Raw genomic sequence first — 8,732 nt, forward strand, 5'->3', positions numbered from 1 at the left:
TATCACTTTACAGATGGTATCAGTAGACTCAGCCTCAGCGGTCAGTTAGGGCAGAGTTACTCAAGAATCTAGGAGACTGGGGAGGCTCCACAATGCCAAAAACACCACTACAAAGACAGAGCTGGATAGGTCATCGCAAAGCACTGGAAGACTCCCAACACGGGACTGGGTAAAACACTACAATACACACTGACTCGAAAGGAGGGAGCAATACAAGCCATCACAAAAGTTAAAGTGAAAGAAAACATCTAACTCCTAACGAGCATATGAGCACTGGCAAAACTCCACCAAAACAGAAACAGACAAATAACTCTCAACTGGATCCCGAGCCATGTAGGAATACAAGGAAATGAGGAAGCAGATTCCCTGGCAAACAGAGGGCTACACAAACAATGTCAACGTCAAAATCAACCACTCACTAACCCAACTAAAAAGTATAGCGGCAGCATACTGCCAAACACAAGACTGCAAAATGGTATGTAGACACCACACAACTCCAACCACACAGCATACCGAAGAACATGGCACGAGCACTAGGGTAATAATACATCGGCTAAGGTTCGGATACCAATGCACATGACAAAGAATAGAAAGCAACCCTAAACCATGTAAATACTGTGAAACAAATACAGAAGAACCACTGGAACACTATATATTACACTGCCCAGAAACACAACAACTAAGACAAAGTCATGAAGGAAACGAACAATCAGTCACTCAAATAACAAGACATATCCTAAACAACACCCAACAGCTTGCAGGCTTCCTATGCTCCTACCCACCACCAAGGTAGGTGCAAGACACTGTCCTGAATAGCAAAACTCGGTGTCATCAGTCAAGACTCCTCGCACCTCCCAACACCTCTATCCACTCACATACAAACCATAAAACACAGAACAACGAACCATCCACCCAGTGCATGACTGACACAAAGACTCGCCAACATCAACCTTCATCACCCAACATCCAGAAGCGAAGCCCCGACTCTGGCATCTTTCATCACTCCCTCACCTCATGCACAGCAATCCTTTCAGCCTCACGCACTCAACACACACTACCTCCCACTCGAAATAGGAATGGAATAAGGAAATGTTTTACGACCGTCACAAGCTAACTAATTAGCAATCTTTTTCTCAGACTCATACCCTTCCTTCTTCCCATCTGTTGGCCTCTCTGACTTGCCACCACTCACTACTATTGCACTTTTCCTACCACTGAAGGGCACCTTAGGGTTTAAAAAGGTTGGACAACCTTACCCATCAAATGTTTCTTTCCAATATCACACTCATCAACTCATGCATTATCACCAAATAAAGGACCATATCCTACCATTACCACTTTCTCACCATCCTGAATTACGGGCTGCTCTGTGAGCAAGAGCCCGTGCTGACACAAGGTCAGCTTAATCAAAAACAACAACAACAACAACGCACCAAGATCAGTCCACCCTCACCTTCCCAGCCTGAGGATGTCTGGCAGCTCCAGACGAAAGCTCGCTTTAAGAAAGAGAGAGAGAGAGAGAGAGAGAGAGAGAGAGAGAGAGAGAGAGAGAGAGAGAGAGAGAAAATCGTTAATGACTTTGATAACTATGGTATCATAGTTTATCTGTAAAATTCAAATATATACACCTATTTTGAGCCTGTATTTGACCATGTCCTCTATAGGTGCTCTACTAGCCTGTTTAAGTAGCACGGGAAAAGCCGCTATTCGCAAAATAGAGAAGAATCTCTACAAGTGTAACGCTGCTGAAGTAGCCATTACTTTTAATAAAGTATGCTTGAAAGAGGGTCTGCTTCCTAAGTACACTATTATTATTATTATTATTATTATTATTATTATTATTATTATTATTATTATTATTATTAAGGGATACAAAGAAACCTCAGTAAATAGAGAAGCAACCAGTGACCTCATCCTTGTTTATTAAATATCCTTTTTTCTTGATTGAATACTGAAAGCCATTTGAAATTGTTTTATCGAATATTTCTATTGTCATTCAACACGAAAAAAACGCTTCAACCAATAAAAATCATGTGCAGGTGAGTGATTTATAATGGCTCTGTAAATATCACCTAGGGAGAGTATATGCTTAACATTATTCGTTTTCTGAAATAAAAGCATAACGTTGCCCTTTATTTTCACTAATGCTTCATATAAAACTAACTTTATCATCATATTAATATATATATAATATATATATATAATATAGATATATATATATATATATATATATATATATATATATATATATATATGTTCCCAGTGTGAAACTTACAAATTACATACGAAAAATACATTTTGCTAAATAAACACAAAAAATACATGAAAACCTTAAATAATTAAAAATAACATCAACTCTATTCTGATATAAATTGTTTACAGAAATAAAAAAAGGAAAAATACTTTGGAAAAAACGACCTCTCATCCTTTTGGGGGTCGAAAACCTCTAAGGGGGTGGGGGTGGGGGTGGGGGGGGGGGGGTGGGGGGGGAAGGGAAATGGTAACCTCAACTGCAGATGCAGAAAAACGCTGGCTGGGTCGCCATTCCCTCTCAAACAACTGGGAGCAGGAGACGATATGGACGACACTAGCTGGGAGCCTTAACCTCATGACCTACATAAATTCTTACGTCAGGAGAAAGACAGCCTCAGTGGCGACACAAAAGCTCAGTAACCTCTAAGTAAACTGCTAGAAAGCTAGATGGGTTACGGAGGCTTTTGTAAGGTAACCGGGAGGTGATAAGAAAAGCCCAAAGTAAAAGACAGTAATAATATCAAGGATAAGACAAAATGGAAATTGGAATTTTACACGTTACTTCGCATGCAGTATATTAAAAAAAATACAGACAAAAAAAAAAAAACAGTATACTGTCAATCCTCCAGCGCGATTACTATAGTTACACACAAGTAACCATTTGCGCAGCACTTTTTATGTTTCCTGTGTTTTTTTTTTCTTTTTTTTTCACAAGCAGCAGAGCACGAAAACCGTAGTTACCCAAATGCACAGTCGTTGATGATTTTTTTTATAAATATCAGAGGGCTGACTTAATCTTTTAAATACATATCATTGCCTAAATTAATGAACAAAGCGGTAACAATCACCTTCTTCCAAAAAGTTCGAAACTCTTACCAAAATTTAGGAAAAAAATAGGATCAAAATGTAATGATATATATGAAAACTGGCAACTTACATTTATATGTAAAAAAAGAAATATAAGAAGCAATGCTTTCCGTAGGGGCAATAAATGGGGACTTTAATGGCGAAGAAAAATAGTAAATAAAAGGTGGTGGTCTAGAACGGGAGAAGAATGGCAAAAAAAATGCATTGAAGACAAATTGCTTCATTCAAGAGATATTTCAGGAAGGAATATATTTGGCTCCAGGTGTTCTCTCTCTCTCTCTCTCTCTCTCTCTCTCTCTCTCTCTCTCTCTCTCTCTCTCTCTCTCTCTCAGTTCGAATAACCACACACATGAACACTCCATACTCTTCTATTCAATACAACTTCATTAGGGATAAATATATCCGTCGATGAAAGGTTCGATAGAGCATATTCATCACTCGTAATCCAGATGAGAAGGTCAACATTTCTAGAACTTTAATTCCCAGGTCAATCGAGGTATTTATCTCATCGGGTCATGGTAACCAAAACTGAATTAAATATCGAAAACCGTTTGCCCACGAGCTATTAAATATCGGAAGACATCTACAATCCAGTATATTTACTTTATTATAGGTTTTCATTACGGTTTTTGCCAACAACTTCGCACCATATGCCGTAGACTCGGTGTGAAGGAAAACGACAAACGAGAGAAGTAAATGTTCGGAAACAAGGAAGAAGTGAATAAAACCAGACATCCGAGAAGGGAAAAATACAAGACGAAAATGTTTTATATGGCTGAAATATTGGAAAATATTTTTACCAGATTAAAGCGGATGCAGGAATAAATGAAAACAAAGAGAGAAAATAATAAATGAGTCGGAAAAATTATGTTTGAGATAATAATGAAAATGAAATTCAAAAAATAAAATCAATATTCTCTGCCAAACGCGATAAACATCTAGCTAGGCGCTAGAAAATGATCATAGTGTTAAGACCGAAGGTTTGTTCGCGTATGAACAACAGCACATTACTTCACGGGTTGCTACAGTGAAAGGTTCTTCAAAGACGCCTCCTGAAGGAGACACGATCCAGGGAAATCTGCGAGACTGGAAGTTAAAGGAAGTTAACAAATTCAATGAAACTTACCTAAACTGTCTCCCATAACTCTAAAGAAATTGTAGGAATAGTACTGCTGTCTGGTCCGTTGGGGGACCAAAAAAAAAAAAAAAAAAAAAAAAAAAAAAAAAAAAAAAAAAAAAAAGGTCGAGGTCGTGCATTGTTCCAACCCTCAAAATAGAATTCACCTATTCATTTTCTGTACAGAAGTTTTTAATTAGACTTAAGATGAACCCAGCGCAGGGTTCGAAAGCTTTTGTAGCGTTTTTTTTCCTTTTTTTTTTAACATTACAATCCAGTACTGAATATTATTGTGGACCTTTAATCATATTCCAGTCTGGGTATATTGAGGAAATTCTTCTCAATAATAGTATTACATCGATCAGTTTTAAAATGATCGTCTTTGAAGAACCTCTCACTGTAGCACCCCGTGAAGCATGGAGCATAATAGTACAGTAATTTGTTGTTTATTGCGTTTTGCAGAGAATATTAATTACATTTTTTAAATTCCATTTTCATTATTATCTCGAACATAATTTCCCCGACTCATTTATTATTGTCTCTCTGCTGTTTTCATTTGTTAATGCCTCCGCTTTAATCTCATAAAAATATTTTCCAATATTTCAGCCACAAAACATTTTCTTCTTGTATTTTCCCCTTCTCGGATGTCTGCTTTTATTAACTTCTTCCTTATTTCCAAAAATTTACTTTTCTCTTTTGTTGTTTTCCTTCGTTTTAGGTTTCTGTAAAAGGAAACTATTGAGATGGGTATTTGGCTGTCCGTCCGCAGTTTTTCTGTCCGCCCTCAGATCTTAAAAAACTACCGAGGTTAGAGCGCTGCAAAATGGTATGTTGATCATCAACCGTCCAATCATCTAACATGCCAAATTGCAGCCCTCTATCCTCAGTAGTTTATTTTTATTTTATTTAAGGTTAAAATTAGCCATTATTGTGCGTTTAGCAACGGTATAGGACAGGCCACCACCGGATCGTGGCTGAAAGTTTTATGGGCAGCGGCGATCATACAGCATTATTCATTGTGCAGAAAACTCGATTGCGGCCGAAGAAATTATTGCGCATTTTTTACATGTTTACTTGTTATTCAAGAGATTAAATCATTTCTCAACTCTCTGGCTGGCTGAATACTCCTTGTACTAACCATTAACGCTAAAGATTTGAGTTCTTATCAGGAGATATTCACTCACCATATACTATAATTCCCACTGGATGCAAGTTATTTCTAACGTATAATTCGACAATAACGGAGTTTCTGTCAAATTGTGGAGAAATCTCTCTCTCTCTCTCTCTCTCTCTCTCTCTCTCTCTCTCTCTCTCTCTCTCTCCTCTCCATCGTGGCAGAGAAAAGAAAAAGAGCCGTAAAATCAAAACAGAACTAAAACAGGAGCAGAAATAGCGACCCTAGTAAAAGGAAAACAGGAAAGAGTTGTTTCTTATAAAAGAGATTATAGAAAACAAATACTACGAGCAGAAAATATTGTAATAGAAAGACCATAAAATTCTGAGAAAACAGGTAAGAACGAGAGGGAGAGGAAGCCAAACTATACAAAACCCATAATTCTGGAGGGGATTTGAGGTTAAGATTCGGCTTTGGCCCTAAATCCCAAGTTCTTAAGGTTCTTATATTGCCTCCACCATCTGCAGAGGAAACATTCAAATTGAAAACGCGAGAAAAAAAAAAACCAAAAGGAGGATGTTCCAGTGTCTCTGGAAAGGCTTCACAAAGCTTTTTTTTTATTCCCAGGATGGAACTGAATTGTCCGATATGGTCGAAAGTGGAATTCAGGCACGTTGTAAAGCAGGAGCGATGAACCTAAAATCAAGGCTCAATTGCAGTGTTAAATACTTAAATGATAAACAGCAATATTCAAAGATTTTTGCTTACAAACTCGTTTTTCACCCTACTCGCCTCTATTTTCATTTCAAAACATCCGTTTCTTTGTTAGAAGATTCCAGATCACTGCTATTGCGATTCATGGGTGTTCCAGAATTCTTATTTGCCAGCATCCAAGATATTTGGTCTTCTTATTTTCCTGTCTTTTCATGAATAATTTTTTTTTATATATATATGGCACTTACTAACCAATTCAAATCCTTTGCCGCATATGTTTCCTTGAATATCTTTTCATATATCAGCCGTATTTTCTGGATATTTTGGCACAGCATGTTGTAGACCCTCCAGAGATTTAGGGCAATATAATGAATTACAAGTATTTATTGATTAAGTCACTTTAATCTTGAACTTTTTCAATTTCCTCAACATTCATTGTAGATATCCGAACAACTGTCCTTGGTATAGTTAAAGAGTTAGGAAAGATTATATAAATATATATATTTATCAAAATTTTATCCAGAAATCCTTTCTGTCGCCAGCATACCTTCTTCACCAGCCTTTTTCATGAAGATTCGTCACTGTTGTAGTTAAAGTTCAACGACTTACGAATCATACCGGCGAGTCGTGCGAACAATTCTTCAGCTTATGTCAATTTCTCCTTTAGTACCTCTATATTCAGACTTCCTTCACAAACATTTCTGGTTGATGATCTACGCATATGAACATCTGGTTTCCGTTTCTCCTCTGGGTTATCTATACTACTACTATATACTACTATATACTACTATGCACTTAATCTCTCAAATGTAGCGTTGCAATTTTCAGAAATTTCAACTTTCTTCGCATAACGTCACATAACTCATGTTACTTGCACAATTCTTTCTACAAAGAGCGTTGCGGCTGTAGAATGGGAAATACTACATAGTTCTAAAATACTAAATCAAAACGCAACGTTCCAAATTAAACGCGAAAAAGGGTGATAAATACTAATATACCTTAAACGGTCCGAAAATCGAAATGTTAAAATGTGAGAGAGAAAAGATACATCAAGCTTGAAAATTAAAGCTCTAAAATCCAACAAAATCTGTCCCCCTAAAATAAAGTGTCCGATTAATCAAGGGAAAATATAACATACAAGTGCCACCCTAAGCATGTAATTACCGGAAAACCTAAAGATAACAGCATTTACATTTCCAGCTTATACACAAAGGAGGCCCTCCGGAGAGAACAACTTTACACCAGAGGGGATTTGCATAAACTATGCAAGTTTCGCCCTCATAGCGCTTGTGGGCATCCTGACACCCGTAAATTGCTCTTGCTAAAATTTCCCAGTTACAATCACGCCGACGTGAAGTTGCCGGGCAGGAATGAGGAGAAAGAGGAAGGGCAGGGAAAGGAGGCTAAAGAGATGACGGAGAAGTCACGGAGAGGCATTATTTATTCAAGGTCGGGATATCCTGCCAAAATGGAAATGAGCGGTGAAGAAATTTTGATGGTTGGGCGTTTACTGCTCTTTTCTTCGGTTAAGGATTGCAGTAAGCGAATATTCAACATAATCACTAGTTAAGATTTTCTTCTACTTTACTAAGCTCCTAAGTAAAATTAAGGGCTATACTTGAACCAACAACCTAACGCAAGCAGAATATTGTATTGGGTGTTTCAACAGAGCTAAATGATTGTCTATGCTTACATAACAGGTGATATCCTCACAAGTTAAAAAGCTTCCTCGGGAGAGTATATTTAATTTAAATTATTCAGTACTTTCTAGAATCGCCAGATAAAAAAACCATCATAACAATGTCCGTCAGTAGGTCAGAGCGAAGATTTGAGGAAAAACACCTATATATTGAACAACGACACATGATCAAAATCAGTTGGTCCTGAAAAGAAAAACAAGTGAATAGAAATACTGGAAAAACAAACTGCCAAAAATCCCGAGGCTTTGGAACGAGGAAACAATTGTACAGGCATAAAAAGAACGTGAGTCCAATTGTATTTTAAAACGAATTGTGCTTTGCTTGAATTAATTGTGGATCGTTTAACAATAAGAAACAGTTCGGCATAGTAGTCAGTTTGCGACGAATGGGATATTTTATATGTAAAAAGTATTTTCAATTCCAACTCCCCTTTAAAGAGAAAACCCGGACACGAAAAAGACCCTCAAAAGAACTCAACCGAGGAGGAGCTAGGACTAATTTAAGTTCATAAGTTCTGGATGAAAAACGAACCTTTGAAAGTATGGTTCTCATAACATCCAGCAAGTTACCCCAAGAACTGGAAAGATGTGACACTTGCAGACATTTAAGAAGACATTGCAGGCAGTTACTTATTTGAAACCATTTATGAAACTGAGGAAGAAGTTACTCAAGAAAATGAAGGCACCCGGAAGGACATAACGAGGACCGACTGGAGACCCTTTAACAATTAACAAGAACAGAGAGAGAGAGAGAGAGAGAGAGAGAGAGAGAGAGAGAGAGAGCACTCAATTCAGAGGTAACGAAGCGAGAAGCGGAAAAAAAAGGGGAACAAGAGCTGTAAAATGGAAATATTTCTTTGTCACAACTTTCTTCCATTCACCGCAAATATGTAGGTTTTTCCGTCTCCCTTTTCAGGATATCTAGAAAATCACCGGGATATAAAAATGTCACTTTTATCCCCGAATGC

The sequence above is a fragment of the Macrobrachium nipponense genome, chromosome 3 (genome assembly GCF_015104395.2).
Source record: "Macrobrachium nipponense isolate FS-2020 chromosome 3, ASM1510439v2, whole genome shotgun sequence".
Lineage (NCBI taxonomy): Eukaryota > Metazoa > Arthropoda > Malacostraca > Decapoda > Palaemonidae > Macrobrachium > Macrobrachium nipponense.